This window comes from Phyllobates terribilis, unplaced genomic scaffold, assembly GCF_046119375.1.
Source record: "Phyllobates terribilis strain yellow unplaced genomic scaffold, ASM4611937v1 Scaffold_9326__1_contigs__length_15974, whole genome shotgun sequence".
In the NCBI taxonomy this organism is placed as follows: Eukaryota; Metazoa; Chordata; class Amphibia; order Anura; family Dendrobatidae; genus Phyllobates; species Phyllobates terribilis.
Genome location: NW_027372063.1, coordinates 1 through 15,975, shown reverse-complemented (window position 1 = coordinate 15,975; position 15,975 = coordinate 1). Strand labels below are relative to the sequence as shown.

Here is a 15,975-nt window from a genome sequence, read left to right as displayed (position 1 = left end):
GAGGTGGAGTTATGCAGATCTAAATCGCGTGGATTGCAGCAGCAGCAAGCCGAAAAGTGCAGGCATGTGAGGGATCTAGAGGTTGACAGCATGTCTTCCTTAACGGGGAGTCCCAGGTGGCCCATCTCCACAAATGGACTTTTCAGAATCCTTGGGTGGCACCGTAGTCGGAAACCAATTCTGGTTATCGCTTCTCGGCTTTTGGCTTAAGATCAAGTGTAGTAATCTGTTCTTATCAGTTTAATATCTGATACGTCCCCTATCTGGGGACCATATATTAAATGGATTTTTAGAACAGGGAGATGGAAAAAGGCTTGCTCTGTCCACTCCACACGCATTGACCTGGTATTGCAGTATCTCCAGGACCGGTGCACCCCTTCTTTAATGCAGTTTCTAAAATCCAGAAAGAATTGAATTCAATGCTTTTTGTTCATTTTGCTTGTTTGTCGGATTTTGGGATGGAATCTTTGCTTTGCTTTTCTTCTCCTCATTGGATTTTTCATGTTAAAGTTGCAGAAGCCAGATGACAAGCTCATTTTGGTTCACTTCAGCAACTGTGCATTGCATTGCATGTAATGTAATGTAATGCAATGCTATCTATCTAGCTCTCCCTCTATACTTCCTTTTGGATAAACAGACATATTAGGCAAGCATTTTGGAGCTTTCACCTAATAACTACAGGTGGTGAGATAAGCTGCACAATATAATTGACCTTTCAGTATATTGTTGCACACACACCATCTATTTAGCAAATGCCCTTGTTATCAACAGCAGCCTTTTAAACTCACCTGAGCTAACAGTATGTGAGCTGGTTACTCTGCTGCGCTTAAAATTTCTTTTTTGGTTTGCTACAATGCCTTTTCTGAAACGTTGTCTCCCTCTGCTGGACACTGACTTCTTTCATTTAATGCCTGCAGACTATAAAAGAGAAACCAACCCAAAAAGTTTGGTTGATTAGTCTGTGCATTCTTTTAAACTGTTGCTTATGGCGGTCTCTGTGAGCTTCTCAGTGACATTCAGCCATCCAGGTATCCCGCCTGCAGTAGACGGAATGTGGCAATGGGAACGCTGGCTGCGCGTGTCATAATAGGCTCTGAGCCTTTATATACCTGCGCACAGCAGCAGCCACCTTCAGTCTGCTGCTGGACAGCCAGCAGCAGCAGCAGCAGGAGAGGTATTAATCAGCAACCCTCCTGCTAAGGGTAGACAGCTGCTCGTTCCCACCCCCCCAGCCTTAATTGGTTCTCCTCCCTTCCAACGGTGTTGGGCGGGTGGGAACAGCCGGGGGTTGAGGGGTACTGTGCTAAAAAGGTGGGAGTTATGCAGATCTAAAACGCGTGGATTGCAGCAGCAGCAAGCCGAAAAGTGCAGGCATGTGAGGGATCTAGAGGTTGACAGCATGTCTTCTTAACGGGAGTCCAGGTGGCCATCTCCACAAATGGACTTTTCAGAATCCTTGGGTGGCACCGTAGTCGTAAACCAATTCTGGTTATCGCTTCTCGGCCTTTTGGCTAAGATCAAGTGTAGTATCTGTTCTTATCAGTTTAAATATCTGATACATCCCTATCTGGGACCATATATTAAATGGATTTTTAGACAGGGAGATGGAAAAAGAGCTTGCTCTGTCCACTCCACGCATTGACCTGGTATTGCAGTATCTCCAGGACCGGTGCACCCCTTCTTTAATGCAGTTTCTAAAATCAGAAAGAATGGAATTCAATGCTTTTTGTTCATTTTGCTTGTTTGTCGGATTTTGGGATGGACTCTTTGGCTTTGCTTTTCTTCTTCCTCATGGATTTTTTCATGTTAAAAGTTGCAGAAGCCAGATGACAAGCTCATTTTGGTTCAACTTCAGCAACTGTGCATTGCAATTGCCATGTAATGTAATGTAATGCAATGCTATCTATCTAGCTCTCCCTCTATACTTCCTTTTGGATAAACAGACATATTAGGCAAGCATTTTGGAGCTTTCACCTAATAACTACAGGTGGTGAGATAAGCTGCACAATATAATTGACCTTTCAGTATATTGTTGCACACACACCATCTATTTAGCAAATGCCCTTGTTATCAACAGCAGCCTTTTAAACTCACCTGAGCTAACAGGTATGTGAGCTGGTTACTCTGCTGCGCTTAAAATTTATTTTTTGGTTTGCTACAATGCCTTTTCTGAAACGTTGTCTCCCTCTGCTGGAACACTGACTTCTTTCATTTAATGCCTGCAGACTATAAAAGAGAAACAACCCAAAAAGTTTGGTTGATTAGTCTGTGGCATTCTTTTAAACTGTTGCCTTATGGCTTCTCTGTGAGCTTCTCAGTGACATTCAGCCATGCAGGTATCCCGCCTGCAGTAGACGGAATGTGGCAATGGAACGCTGGCTGCTGCGCGTGTCATAATAGGCTCTGAGCCTTTATATACCTGCGCACAGCAGCAGCCACCTTCAGTCTGCTGCTGGACAGCCAGCAGCAGCAGCAGCAGGAGAGGTAATTAATCAGCAACCCTCCTGCTAAGGGTAGACAGCTGCTCGTTCCACCCCCCCCCCGCCTTAATTGGTTCTCCTCCCTTCCAACGGTGTTGAGGCGGGTGGGAACAAGCCGGGGTTGAGGGTACTGTGCTAAAAGAGGTGGGAGTTATGCAGATCTAAAACGCGTGGATTGCAGCAGCAGCAAGCCGAAAAGTGCAGGCATGTTGAGGGATCTAGAGGTTGACAGCATGTCTTCTTAACGGGAGTCCAGGTGGCCATCTCCACAAATGGACTTTTCAGAATCCTTGGGTGGCACCGTAGTCGGAAACCAATTCTGGTTATCGCTTCTCGGCCTTTTGGCTAAGATCAAGTGTAGTATCTGTTCTTATCAGTTTAATATCTGATACGTCCCCTATCTGGGGACCATATATTAAATGGATTTTTAGAACAGGAAGATGGAAAAAGAGCTTGCTCTGTCCACTCCACGCATTGACCTGGTATTGCAGTATCTCCAGGACCGGTGCACCCTTCTTTAATGCAGTTTCTAAAATCAGAAAGAATTGAATTCAATGCTTTTTGTTCATTTTGCTTGTTTGTCGGATTTTGGGATGGACTCTTGGCTTTGCTTTTCTTCTCCTCATTGGATTTTTCATGTTAAAAGTTGCAGAAGCCAGATGACAAGCTCATTTTGGTTCAACTTCAGCAAACTGTGCATTGCATTGCCATGTAATGTAATGTAATGCAATGCTATCTATCTAGCTCTCCCTCTATACTTCCTTTTGGATAAACAGACATATTAGGCAAGCATTTTGGAGCTTTCACCTAAATAACTACAGGTGGTGAGATAAGCTGCACAATATAATTGACCTTTCAGTATATTGTTGCACACACACCATCTATTTAGCAAATGCCCTTTGTTATCAACAGCAGCCTTTTAAACTCACCTGAGCTAACAGGTATGTGAGCTGGTTACTCTGCTGCGCTTAAAATTTCTTTTTTGGTTTGCTACAATGCCTTTTCTGAAACGTTGTCTCCCTCTGCTGGAACACTGACTTCTTTCATTTAATGCCTGCAGACTATAAAAGAGAAACCAACCCAAAAAGTTTGGTTGATTAGTCTGTGGCATTCTTTTAAACTGTTGCTTATGGCGGTCTCTGTGAGCTTCTCAGTGACATTCAGCCATCCAGGTATCCCGCCTGCAGTAGACGGAATGTGGCAATGGAACGCTGGCTGCGCGTGTCATAATAGGCTCTGAGCCTTTATATACCTGCGCACAGCAGCAGCCACCTTCAGTCTGCTGCTGGACAGCCAGCAGCAGCAGCAGCAGGAGAGGTAATTAATCAGCAACCCTCCTGCTAAGGGTAGACAGCTGCTCGTTCCACCCCCCCCCCCGCCTTAATTGGTTCTCCTCCCTTCCAACGGTGTTGAGGCGGGTGGGAACAGCCGGGGGTTGAGGGTACTGTGCTAAAAGAGGTGGAGTTATGCAGATCTAAAACGCGTGGATTGCAGCAGCAGCAAGCCGAAAAGTGCAGGCATGTGAGGGATCTAGAGGTTGACAGCATGTCTTCTTAACGGGAGTCCAGGTGGCCATCTCCACAAATGGACTTTTCAGAATCCTTGGGTGGCACCGTAGTCGTAAACCAATTCTGGTTATCGCTTCTCGGCCTTTTGGCTAAGATCAAGTGTAGTATCTGTTCTTATCAGTTTAATATCTGATACATCCCCTATCTGGGGACCATATATTAAATGGATTTTTAGAACAGGGAGATGGAAAAAGAGCTTGCTCTGTCCACTCCACGCATTGACCTGGTATTGCAGTATCTCCAGGACCGGTGCACCCCTTCTTTAATGCAGTTTCTAAAATCAGAAAGAATTGAATTCAATGCTTTTTGTTCATTTTGCTTGTTTGTCGGATTTTGGGATGGACTCTTTGGCTTTGCTTTTCTTCTCCTCATTGGATTTTTCATGTTAAAAGTTGCAGAAGCCAGATGACAAGCTCATTTTGGTTCAACTTCAGCAACTGTGCATTGCATTGCCATGTAATGTAATGTAATGCAATGCTATCTATCTAGCTCTCCCTCTATACTTCCTTTTGGATAAACAGACATATTAGGCAAGCATTTTGGAGCTTTCACCTAAATAACTACAGGTGGTGAGATAAGCTGCACAATATAATTGACCTTTCAGTATATTGTTGCACACACACCATCTATTTAGCAAATGCCCTTGTTATCAACAGCAGCCTTTTAAACTCACCTGAGCTAACAGGTATGTGAGCTGGTTACTCTGCTGCGCTTAAAATTTCTTTTTTGGTTTGCTACAATGCCTTTTCTGAAACGTTGTCTCCCTCTGCTGGAACACTGACTTCTTTCATTTAATGCCTGCAGACTATAAAAGAGAAACCAACCCAAAAAGTTTGGTTGATTAGTCTGTGGCATTCTTTTAAACTGTTGCTTATGGCGGTCTCTGTGAGCTTCTCAGTGACATTCAGCCATGCAGGTATCCCGCCTGCAGTAGACGGAATGTGGCAATGGAACGCTGGCTGCGCGTGTCATAATAGGCTCTGAGCCTTTATATACCTGCGCACAGCAGCAGCCACCTTCAGTCTGCTGCTGGACAGCCAGCAGCAGCAGCAGCAGGAGAGGTAATTAATCAGCAACCCTCCTGCTAAGGGTAGACAGCTGCTCGTTCCACCCCCCCCCCGCCTTAATTGGTTCTCCTCCCTTCCAACGGTATTGAGGCGGGTGGGAACAGCCGGGGGTTGAGGGTACTGTGCTAAAAGAGGTGGAGTTATGCAGATCTAAAACGCGTGGATTGCAGCAGCAGCAAGCCGAAAAGTGCAGGCATGTGAGGGATCTAGAGGTTGACAGCATGTCTTCTTAACGGGAGTCCAGGTGGCCATCTCCACAAATGGACTTTTCAGAATCCTTGGGTGGCACCGTAGTCGTAAACCAATTCTGGTTATCGCTTCTCGGCCTTTTGGCTAAGATCAAGTGTAGTATCTGTTCTTATCAGTTTAATATCTGATACATCCCCTATCTGGGGACCATATATTAAATGGATTTTTAGAACAGGGAGATGGAAAAAGAGCTTGCTCTGTCCACTCCACGCATTGACCTTTTATTGCAGTATCTCCAGGACCGGTGCACCCCTTCTTTAATGCAGTTTCTAAAATCAGAAAGAATTGAATTCAATGCTTTTTGTTCATTTTGCTTGTTTGTCGGATTTTGGGATGGACTCTTTGGCTTTGCTTTTCTTCTCCTCATTGGATTTTTCATGTTAAAAGTTGCAGAAGCCAGATGACAAGCTCATTTTGGTTCAACTTCAGCAACTGTGCATTGCATTGCCATGTAATGTAATGTAATGCAATGCTATCTATCTAGCTCTCCCTCTATACTTCCTTTTGGATAAACAGACATATTAGGCAAGCATTTTGGAGCTTTCACCTAAATAACTACAGGTGGTGAGATAAGCTGCACAATATAATTGACCTTTCAGTATATTGTTGCACACACACCATCTATTTAGCAAATGCCCTTGTTATCAACAGCAGCCTTTTAAACTCACCTGAGCTAACAGGTATGTGAGCTGGTTACTCTGCTGCGCTTAAAATTTCTTTTTTGGTTTGCTACAACGCCTTTTCTGAAACGTTGTCTCCCTCTGCTGGAACACTGACTTCTTTCATTTAATGCCTGCAGACTATAAAAGAGAAACCAACCCAAAAAGTTTGGTTGATTAGTCTGTGGCATTCTTTTAAACTGTTGCTTATGGCGGTCTCTGTGAGCTTCTCAGTGACATTCAGCCATGCAGGTATCCCGCCTGCAGTAGACGGAATGTGGCAATGGAACGCTGGCTGCGCGTGTCATAATAGGCTCTGAGCCTTTATATACCTGCGCACAGCAGCAGCCACCTTCAGTCTGCTGCTGGACAGCCAGCAGCAGCAGCAGCAGGAGAGGTAATTAATCAGCAACCCTCCTGCTAAGGGTAGACAGCTGCTCGTTCCACCCCCCCCCCGCCTTAATTGGTTCTCCTCCCTTCCAACGGTGTTGAGGCGGGTGGGAACAGCCGGGGGTTGAGGGTACTGTGCTAAAAGAGGTGGAGTTATGCAGATCTAAAACGCGTGGATTGCAGCAGCAGCAAGCCGAAAAGTGCAGGCATGTGAGGGATCTAGAGGTTGACAGCATGTCTTCTTAACGGGAGTCCAGGTGGCCATCTCCACAAATGGACTTTTCAGAATCCTTGGGTGGCACCGTAGTCGGAAACCAATTCTGGTTATCGCTTCTCGGCCTTTTGGCTAAGATCAAGTGTAGTATCTGTTCTTATCAGCTTAATATCTGATACGTCCCCTATCTGGGGACCATATATTAAATGGATTTTTAGAACAGGGAGATGGAAAAAGAGCTTGCTCTGTCCACTCCACGCATTGACCTGGTATTGCAGTATCTCCAGGACCGGTGCACCCCTTCTTTAATGCAGTTTCTAAAATCAGAAAGAATTGAATTCAATGCTTTTTGTTCATTTTGCTTGTTTGTCGGATTTTGGGATGGACTCTTTGGCTTTGCTTTTCTTCTCCTCATTGGATTTTTCATGTTAAAAGTTGCAGAAGCCAGATGACAAGCTCATTTTGGTTCAACTTCAGCAACTGTGCATTGCATTGCCATGTAATGTAATGTAATGCAATGCTATCTATCTAGCTCTCCCTCTATACTTCCTTTTGGATAAACAGACATATTAGGCAAGCATTTTGGAGCTTTCACCTAAATAACTACAGGTGGTGAGATAAGCTGCACAATATAATTGACCTTTCAGTATATTGTTGCACACACACCATCTATTTAGCAAATGCCCTTGTTATCAACAGCAGCCTTTTAAACTCACCTGAGCTAACAGGTATGTGAGCTGGTTACTCTGCTGCGCTTAAAATTTCTTTTTTGGTTTGCTACAATGCCTTTTCTGAAACGTTGTCTCCCTCTGCTGGAACACTGACTTCTTTCATTTAATGCCTGCAGACTATAAAAGAGAAACCAACCCAAAAAGTTTGGTTGATTAGTCTGTGGCATTCTTTTAAACTGTTGCTTATGGCGGTCTCTGTGAGCTTCTCAGTGACATTCAGCCATGCAGGTATCCCGCCTGCAGTAGACGGAATGTGGCAATGGAACGCTGGCTGCGCGTGTCATAATAGGCTCTGAGCCTTTATATACCTGCGCACAGCAGCAGCCACCTTCAGTCTGCTGCTGGACAGCCAGCAGCAGCAGCAGCAGGAGAGGTAATTAATCAGCAACCCTCCTGCTAAGGGTAGACAGCTGCTCGTTCCACCCCCCCCCCGCCTTAATTGGTTCTCCTCCCTTCCAACGGTGTTGAGGCGGGTGGGAACAGCCGGGGGTTGAGGGTACTGTGCTAAAAGAGGTGGAGTTATGCAGATCTAAAACGCGTGGATTGCAGCAGCAGCAAGCCGAAAAGTGCAGGCATGTGAGGGATCTAGAGGTTGACAGCATGTCTTCTTAACGGGAGTCCAGGTGGCCATCTCCACAAATGGACTTTTCAGAATCCTTGGGTGGCACCGTAGTCGGAAACCAATTCTGGTTATCGCTTCTCGGCCTTTTGGCTAAGATCAAGTGTAGTATCTGTTCTTATCAGTTTAATATCTGATACGTCCCCTATCTGGGGACCATATATTAAATGGATTTTTAGAACAGGGAGATGGAAAAAGAGCTTGCTCTGTCCACTCCACGCATTGACCTGGTATTGCAGTATCTCCAGGACCGGTGCACCCCTTCTTTAATGCAGTTTCTAAAATCAGAAAGAATTGAATTCAATGCTTTTTGTTCATTTTGCTTGTTTGTCGGATTTTGGGATGGACTCTTTGGCTTTGCTTTTCTTCTCCTCATTGGATTTTTCATGTTAAAAGTTGCAGAAGCCAGATGACAAGCTCATTTTGGTTCAACTTCAGCAACTGTGCATTGCATTGCCATGTAATGTAATGTAATGCAATGCTATCTATCTAGCTCTCCCTCTATACTTCCTTTTGGATAAACAGACATATTAGGCAAGCATTTTGGAGCTTTCACCTAAATAACTACAGGTGGTGAGATAAGCTGCACAATATAATTGACCTTTCAGTATATTGTTGCACACACACCATCTATTTAGCAAATGCCCTTGTTATCAACAGCAGCCTTTTAAACTCACCTGAGCTAACAGGTATGTGAGCTGGTTACTCTGCTGCGCTTAAAATTTCTTTTTTGGTTTGCTACAATGCCTTTTCTGAAACGTTGTCTCCCTCTGCTGGAACACTGACTTCTTTCATTTAATGCCTGCAGACTATAAAAGAGAAACCAACCCAAAAAGTTTGGTTGATTAGTCTGTGGCATTCTTTTAAACTGTTGCTTATGGCGGTCTCTGTGAGCTTCTCAGTGACATTCAGCCATCCAGGTATCCCGCCTGCAGTAGACGGAATGTGGCAATGGAACGCTGGCTGCGCGTGTCATAATAGGCTCTGAGCCTTTATATACCTGCGCACAGCAGCAGCCACCTTCAGTCTGCTGCTGGACAGCCAGCAGCAGCAGCAGCAGGAGAGGTAATTAATCAGCAACCCTCCTGCTAAGGGTAGACAGCTGCTCGTTCCACCCCCCCCCCGCCTTAATTGGTTCTCCTCCCTTCCAACGGTGTTGAGGCGGGTGGGAACAGCCGGGGGTTGAGGGTACTGTGCTAAAAGAGGTGGAGTTATGCAAATCTAAAACGCGTGGATTGCAGCAGCAGCAAGCCGAAAAGTGCAGGCATGTGAGGGATCTAGAGGTTGACAGCATGTCTTCTTAACGGGAGTCCAGGTGGCCATCTCCACAAATGGACTTTTCAGAATCCTTGGGTGGCACCGTAGTCGGAAACCAATTCTGGTTATCGCTTCTCGGCCTTTTGGCTAAGATCAAGTGTAGTATCTGTTCTTATCAGTTTAATATCTGATACGTCCCCTATCTGGGGACCATATATTAAATGGATTTTTAGAACAGGGAGATGGAAAAAGAGCTTGCTCTGTCCACTCCACGCATTGACCTGGTATTGCAGTATCTCCAGGACCGGTGCACCCCTTCTTTAATGCAGTTTCTAAAATCAGAAAGAATTGAATTCAATGCTTTTTGTTCATTTTGCTTGTTTGTCGGATTTTGGGATGGACTCTTTGGCTTTGCTTTTCTTCTCCTCATTGGATTTTTCATGTTAAAAGTTGCAGAAGCCAGATGACAAGCTCATTTTGGTTCAACTTCAGCAACTGTGCATTGCATTGCCATGTAATGTAATGTAATGCAATGCTATCTATCTAGCTCTCCCTCTATACTTCCTTTTGGATAAACAGACATATTAGGCAAGCATTTTGGAGCTTTCACCTAAATAACTACAGGTGGTGAGATAAGCTGCACAATATAATTGACCTTTCAGTATATTGTTGCACACACACCATCTATTTAGCAAATGCCCTTGTTATCAACAGCAGCCTTTTAAACTCACCTGAGCTAACAGGTATGTGAGCTGGTTACTCTGCTGCGCTTAAAATTTCTTTTTTGGTTTGCTACAATGCCTTTTCTGAAACGTTGTCTCCCTCTGCTGGAACACTGACTTCTTTCATTTAATGCCTGCAGACTATAAAAGAGAAACCAACCCAAAAACTTTGGTTGATTAGTCTGTGGCATTCTTTTAAACTGTTGCTTATGGCGGTCTCTGTGAGCTTCTCAGTGACATTCAGCCATCCAGGTATCCCGCCTGCAGTAGACGGAATGTGGCAATGGAACGCTGGCTGCGCGTGTCATAATAGGCTCTGAGCCTTTATATACCTGCGCACAGCAGCAGCCACCTTCAGTCTGCTGCTGGACAGCCAGCAGCAGCAGCAGCAGGAGAGGTAATTAATCAGCAACCCTCCTGCTAAGGGTAGACAGCTGCTCGTTCCACCCCCCCCCCCGCCTTAATTGGTTCTCCTCCCTTCCAACGGTGTTGAGGCGGGTGGGAACAGCCGGGGGTTGAGGGTACTGTGCTAAAAGAGGTGGAGTTATGCAGATCTAAAACGCGTGGATTGCAGCAGCAGCAAGCCGAAAAGTGCAGGCATGTGAGGGATCTAGAGGTTGACAGCATGTCTTCTTAACGGGAGTCCAGGTGGCCATCTCCACAAATGGACTTTTCAGAATCCTTGGGTGGCACCGTAGTCGGAAACCAATTCTGGTTATCGCTTCTCGGCCTTTTGGCTAAGATCAAGTGTAGTATCTGTTCTTATCAGTTTAATATCTGATACGTCCCCTATCTGGGGACCATATATTAAATGGATTTTTAGAACAGGGAGATGGAAAAAGAGCTTGCTCTGTCCACTCCACGCATTGACCTGGTATTGCAGTATCTCCAGGACCGGTGCACCCCTTCTTTAATGCAGTTTCTAAAATCAGAAAGAATTGAATTCAATGCTTTTTGTTCATTTTGCTTGTTTGTCGGATTTTGGGATGGACTCTTTGGCTTTGCTTTTCTTCTCCTCATTGGATTTTTCATGTTAAAAGTTGCAGAAGCCAGATGACAAGCTCATTTTGGTTCAACTTCAGCAACTGTGCATTGCATTGCCATGTAATGTAATGTAATGCAATGCTATCTATCTAGCTCTCCCTCTATACTTCCTTTTGGATAAACAGACATATTAGGCAAGCATTTTGGAGCTTTCACCTAAATAACTACAGGTGGTGAGATAAGCTGCACAATATAATTGACCTTTCAGTATATTGTTGCACACACACCATCTATTTAGCAAATGCCCTTGTTATCAACAGCAGCCTTTTAAACTCACCTGAGCTAACAGGTATGTGAGCTGGTTACTCTGCTGCGCATAAAATTTCTTTTTTGGTTTGCTACAATGCCTTTTCTGAAACGTTGTCTCCCTCTGCTGGAACACTGACTTCTTTCATTTAATGCCTGCAGACTATAAAAGAGAAACCAACCCAAAAAGTTTGGTTGATTAGTCTGTGGCATTCTTTTAAACTGTTGCTTATGGCGGTCTCTGTGAGCTTCTCAGTGACATTCAGCCATCCAGGTATCCCGCCTGCAGTAGACGGAATGTGGCAATGGAACGCTGGCTGCGCGTGTCATAATAGGCTCTGAGCCTTTATATACCTGCGCACAGCAGCAGCCACCTTCAGTCTGCTGCTGGACAGCCAGCAGCAGCAGCAGCAGGAGAGGTAATTAATCAGCAACCCTCCTGCTAAGGGTAGACAGCTGCTCGTTCCACCCCCCCCCCCGCCTTAATTGGTTCTCCTCCCTTCCAACGGTGTTGAGGCGGGTGGGAACAGCCGGGGGTTGAGGGTACTGTGCTAAAAGAGGTGGAGTTATGCAGATCTAAAACGCGTGGATTGCAGCAGCAGCAAGCCGAAAAGTGCAGGCATGTGAGGGATCTAGAGGTTGACAGCATGTCTTCTTAACGGGAGTCCAGGTGGCCATCTCCACAAATGGACTTTTCAGAATCCTTGGGTGGCACCGTAGTCGGAAACCAATTCTGGTTATCGCTTCTCGGCCTTTTGGCTAAGATCAAGTGTAGTATCTGTTCTTATCAGTTTAATATCTGATACGTCCCCTATCTGGGGACCATATATTAAATGGATTTTTAGAACAGGGAGATGGAAAAAGAGCTTGCTCTGTCCACTCCACGCATTGACCTGGTATTGCAGTATCTCCAGGACCGGTGCACCCCTTCTTTAATGCAGTTTCTAAAATCAGAAAGAATTGAATTCAATGCTTTTTGTTCATTTTGCTTGTTTGTCGGATTTTGGGATGGACTCTTTGGCTTTGCTTTTCTTCTCCTCATTGGATTTTTCATGTTAAAAGTTGCAGAAGCCAGATGACAAGCTCATTTTGGTTCAACTTCAGCAACTGTGCATTGCATTGCCATGTAATGTAATGTAATGCAATGCTATCTATCTAGCTCTCCCTCTATACTTCCTTTTGGACAAACAGGCATATTAGGCAAGCATTTTGGAGCTTTCACCTAAATAACTACAGGTGGTGAGATAAGCTGCACAATATAATTGACCTTTCAGTATATTGTTGCACACACACCATCTATTTAGCAAATGCCCTTGTTATCAACAGCAGCCTTTTAAACTCACCTGATCTAACAGGTATGTGAGCTGGTTACTCTGCTGCGCTTAAAATTTCTTTTTTGGTTTGCTACAATGCCTTTTCTGAAACGTTGTCTCCCTCTGCTGGAACACTGACTTCTTTCATTTAATGCCTGCAGACTATAAAAGAGAAACCAACCCAAAAAGTTTGGTTGATTAGTCTGTGGCATTCTTTTAAACTGTTGCTTATGGCGGTCTCTGTGAGCTTCTCAGTGACATTCAGCCATCCAGGTATCCCGCCTGCAGTAGACGGAATGTGGCAATGGAACGCTGGCTGCGCGTGTCATAATAGGCTCTGAGCCTTTATATACCTGCGCACAGCAGCAGCCACCTTCAGTCTGCTGCTGGACAGCCAGCAGCAGCAGCAGCAGGAGAGGTAATTAATCAGCAACCCTCCAGCTAAGGGTAGACAGCTGCTCGTTCCACCCCCCCCCCGCCTTAATTGGTTCTCCTCCCTTCCAACGGTGTTGAGGCGGGTGGGAACAGCCGGGGGTTGAGGGTACTGTGCTAAAAGAGGTGGAGTTATGCAGATCTAAAACGCGTGGATTGCAGCAGCAGCAAGCCGAAAAGTGCAGGCATGTGAGGGATCTAGAGGTTGACAGCATGTCTTCTTAACGGGAGTCCAGGTGGCCATCTCCACAAATGGACTTTTCAGAATCCTTGGGTGGCACCGTAGTCGGAAACCAATTCTGGTTATCGCTTCTCGGCCTTTTGGCTAAGATCAAGTGTAATATCTGTTCTTATCAGTTTAATATCTGATACGTCCCCTATCTGGGGACCATATATTAAATGGATTTTTAGAACAGGGAGATGGAAAAAGAGCTTGCTCTGTCCACTCCACGCATTGACCTGGTATTGCAGTATCTCCAGGACCGGTGCACCCCTTCTTTAATGCAGTTTCTAAAATCAGAAAGAATTGAATTCAATGCTTTTTGTTCATTTTGCTTGTTTGTCGGATTTTGGGATGGACTCTTTGGCTTTGCTTTTCTTCTCCTCATTGGATTTTTCATGTTAAAAGTTGCAGAAGCCAGATGACAAGCTCATTTTGGTTCAACTTCAGCAACTGTGCATTGCATTGCCATGTAATGTAATGTAATGCAATGCTATCTATCTAGCCCTCCCTCTATACTTCCTTTTGGATAAACAGACATATTAGGCAAGCATTTTGGAGCTTTCACCTAAATAACTACAGGTGGTGAGATAAGCTGCACAATATAATTGACCTTTCAGTATATTGTTGCACACACACCATCTATTTAGCAAATGCCCTTGTTATCAACAGCAGCCTTTTAAACTCACCTGAGCTAACAGGTATGTGAGCTGGTTACTCTGCTGGGCTTAAAATTTCTTTTTTGGTTTGCTACAATGCCTTTTCTGAAACGTTGTCTCCCTCTGCTGGAACACTGACTTCTTTCATTTAATGCCTGCAGACTATAAAAGAGAAACCAACCCAAAAAGTTTGGTTGATTAGTCTGTGGCATTCTTTTAAACTGTTGCTTATGGCGGTCTCTGTGAGCTTCTCAGTGACATTCAGCCATCCAGGTATCCCGCCTGCAGTAGACGGAATGTGGCAATGGAACGCTGGCTGCGCGTGTCATAATAGGCTCTGAGCCTTTATATACCTGCGCACAGCAGCAGCCACCTTCAGTCTGCTGCTGGACAGCCAGCAGCAGCAGCAGCAGAAGAGGTAATTAATCAGCAACCCTCCTGCTAAGGGTAGACAGCTGCTCGTTCCACCCCCCCCCCGCCTTAATTGGTTCTCCTCCCTTCCAACGGTGTTGAGGCGGGTGGGAACAGCCGGGGGTTGAGGGTACTGTGCTAAAAGAGGTGGAGTTATGCAGATCTAAAACGCGTGGATTGCAGCAGCAGCAAGCCGAAAAGTGCAGGCATGTGAGGGATCTAGAGGTTGACAGCATGTCTTCTTAACGGGAGTCCAGGTGGCCATCTCCACAAATGGACTTTTCAGAATCCTTGGGTGGCACCGTAGTCGGAAACCAATTCTGGTTATCGCTTCTCGGCCTTTTGGCTAAGATCAAGTGTAGTATCTTTCGAAAAGGCGGTTTTGGATGTTGGCCGCCCTAGTAGATTGATACATTTTGCACACTGGGGTTTAGGCGCTTGTTAGTACGCCAGGTGGCTAATATAGTCATCTGGTGGAAAGCATGGCCCCCCAGGATCGACGTCATTGGGCCGGGGAAGATCGAAAGCCCGAAGTGTGAAGTGCCCCAGGAGTGGTGACCCTGGGGTGCCTTAACTCACTGGGATTGGGAACCCCACTTGAGTTTATGGCACATTTGCACAAGCACTTCAAATTTTCTTTCTTCGCACACACCCTTATTCCGGGCCTTCTGGCCTTAGGATGGGGAAATTTTCAATTTCCGGTCGAAGGTCCGGGCAGTATTATACTGTGAAACCTTCACTATTTATTTAATTTTTTTGTCACTGTGTGTCCACTTATTCACGTGTGTCCACGTCCTTACTAGGATTTTGTCGGGATGCGGTTCCCTAACGGGTTCCTCTCTTGGCAGGTCTAGGGGGGGAGTGTGTGGCCATCAGGTTCCGCTCCCCCCTGAACCCCCTTGGCTCTCCTCTTTCGGGAGGAGAGCGATGTTGGCTCCCCTCTTCCGGGAGGGGAGCACAGTCTTTGGCTCCCAGTGCCTTGCTCGGGTGAGAACTCGGGCAGGTATTGGGGGTAAGATTCGGTCGCCTCTGGTTTCGGTTGGAGGTGGCTATTTGTCCCTGTTCCTCGCTGTGGCCTTCTGGCTCGGAGGGACGGGGAATGGTTTGGGGGACCCTTCTCCTTTTGGAGAGGGTTTCAAGAAGACCAGCATCCTAGTGCACTTTTTTTGTGGCACTTGTCACTTTTTCAAGCGCACTCGGGTTTTGTACACGAATTCGGGCTTTCACAAAAAAAAAAAATCTGTTCTTATCAGTTTAATATCTGATACGTCCCCTATCTGGGGACCATATATTAAATGGATTTTTAGAACAGGGAGATGGAAAAAGAGCTTGCTCTGTCCACTCCACGCATTGACCTGGTATTGCAGTATCTCCAGGACCGGTGCACCCCTTCTTTAATGCAGTTTCTAAAATCAGAAAGAATTGAATTCAATGCTTTTTGTTCATTTTGCTTGTTTGTCGGATTTTGGGATGGACTCTTTGGCTTTGCTTTTCTTCTCCTCATTGGATTTTTCATGTTAAAAGTTGCAGAAGCCAGATGACAAGCTCATTTTGGTTCAACTTCAGCAACTGTGCATTGCATTGCCATGTAATCTAATGTAATGCAATGCTATCTATCTAGCTCTCCCTCTATACTTCCTTTTGGACAAACAGACATATTAGGCAAGCATTTTGGAGCTTTCACCTAAATAACT

General features: G+C 45.4%; 11 non-coding genes and 2 pseudogenes across 11 annotated transcripts; all 13 read left to right on the top strand.

The window, feature by feature from the left end:
- Positions 1–186: 186 nt before the first annotated feature.
- On the top strand, positions 187–379 carry LOC141252750 (U2 spliceosomal RNA). Its single transcript, XR_012314073.1, has one exon. It is a non-coding gene; the product is annotated as a U2 spliceosomal RNA (small nuclear RNA).
- Positions 380–1,491: 1,112 nt separating this feature from the next.
- On the top strand, positions 1,492–1,680 carry LOC141252749 (U2 spliceosomal RNA). The gene has a single exon (XR_012314072.1). It is a non-coding gene; the product is annotated as a U2 spliceosomal RNA (small nuclear RNA).
- A 1,125-nt stretch (positions 1,681–2,805) lies between these two features.
- Positions 2,806–2,996, top strand: LOC141252747 (U2 spliceosomal RNA). The gene has a single exon (XR_012314070.1). It is a non-coding gene; the product is annotated as a U2 spliceosomal RNA (small nuclear RNA).
- Positions 2,997–4,117: 1,121 nt separating this feature from the next.
- LOC141252745 (U2 spliceosomal RNA) lies at positions 4,118–4,308 on the top strand. The gene has a single exon (XR_012314068.1). It is a non-coding gene; the product is annotated as a U2 spliceosomal RNA (small nuclear RNA).
- Positions 4,309–5,428: 1,120 nt separating this feature from the next.
- LOC141252748 (U2 spliceosomal RNA) lies at positions 5,429–5,619 on the top strand. Its single transcript, XR_012314071.1, has one exon. It is a non-coding gene; the product is annotated as a U2 spliceosomal RNA (small nuclear RNA).
- Positions 5,620–6,739: 1,120 nt separating this feature from the next.
- On the top strand, positions 6,740–6,930 carry LOC141252757 (U2 spliceosomal RNA). Its single transcript, XR_012314077.1, has one exon. It is a non-coding gene; the product is annotated as a U2 spliceosomal RNA (small nuclear RNA).
- A 1,120-nt stretch (positions 6,931–8,050) lies between these two features.
- On the top strand, positions 8,051–8,241 carry LOC141252756 (U2 spliceosomal RNA). Its single transcript, XR_012314076.1, has one exon. It is a non-coding gene; the product is annotated as a U2 spliceosomal RNA (small nuclear RNA).
- Positions 8,242–9,361: 1,120 nt separating this feature from the next.
- LOC141252755 (U2 spliceosomal RNA) lies at positions 9,362–9,552 on the top strand. Its single transcript, XR_012314075.1, has one exon. It is a non-coding gene; the product is annotated as a U2 spliceosomal RNA (small nuclear RNA).
- Positions 9,553–10,673: 1,121 nt separating this feature from the next.
- LOC141252754 (U2 spliceosomal RNA) lies at positions 10,674–10,864 on the top strand. The gene has a single exon (XR_012314074.1). It is a non-coding gene; the product is annotated as a U2 spliceosomal RNA (small nuclear RNA).
- A 1,121-nt stretch (positions 10,865–11,985) lies between these two features.
- Positions 11,986–12,176, top strand: LOC141252744 (U2 spliceosomal RNA). The gene has a single exon (XR_012314067.1). It is a non-coding gene; the product is annotated as a U2 spliceosomal RNA (small nuclear RNA).
- A 1,120-nt stretch (positions 12,177–13,296) lies between these two features.
- LOC141252746 (U2 spliceosomal RNA) lies at positions 13,297–13,487 on the top strand. The gene has a single exon (XR_012314069.1). It is a non-coding gene; the product is annotated as a U2 spliceosomal RNA (small nuclear RNA).
- Positions 13,488–14,607: 1,120 nt separating this feature from the next.
- LOC141252753 (U2 spliceosomal RNA) lies at positions 14,608–14,699 on the top strand (annotated as a pseudogene).
- Positions 14,700–15,495: 796 nt separating this feature from the next.
- Positions 15,496–15,673, top strand: LOC141252751 (U2 spliceosomal RNA; annotated as a pseudogene).
- The last annotated feature ends 302 nt before the right edge of the window (positions 15,674–15,975 follow it).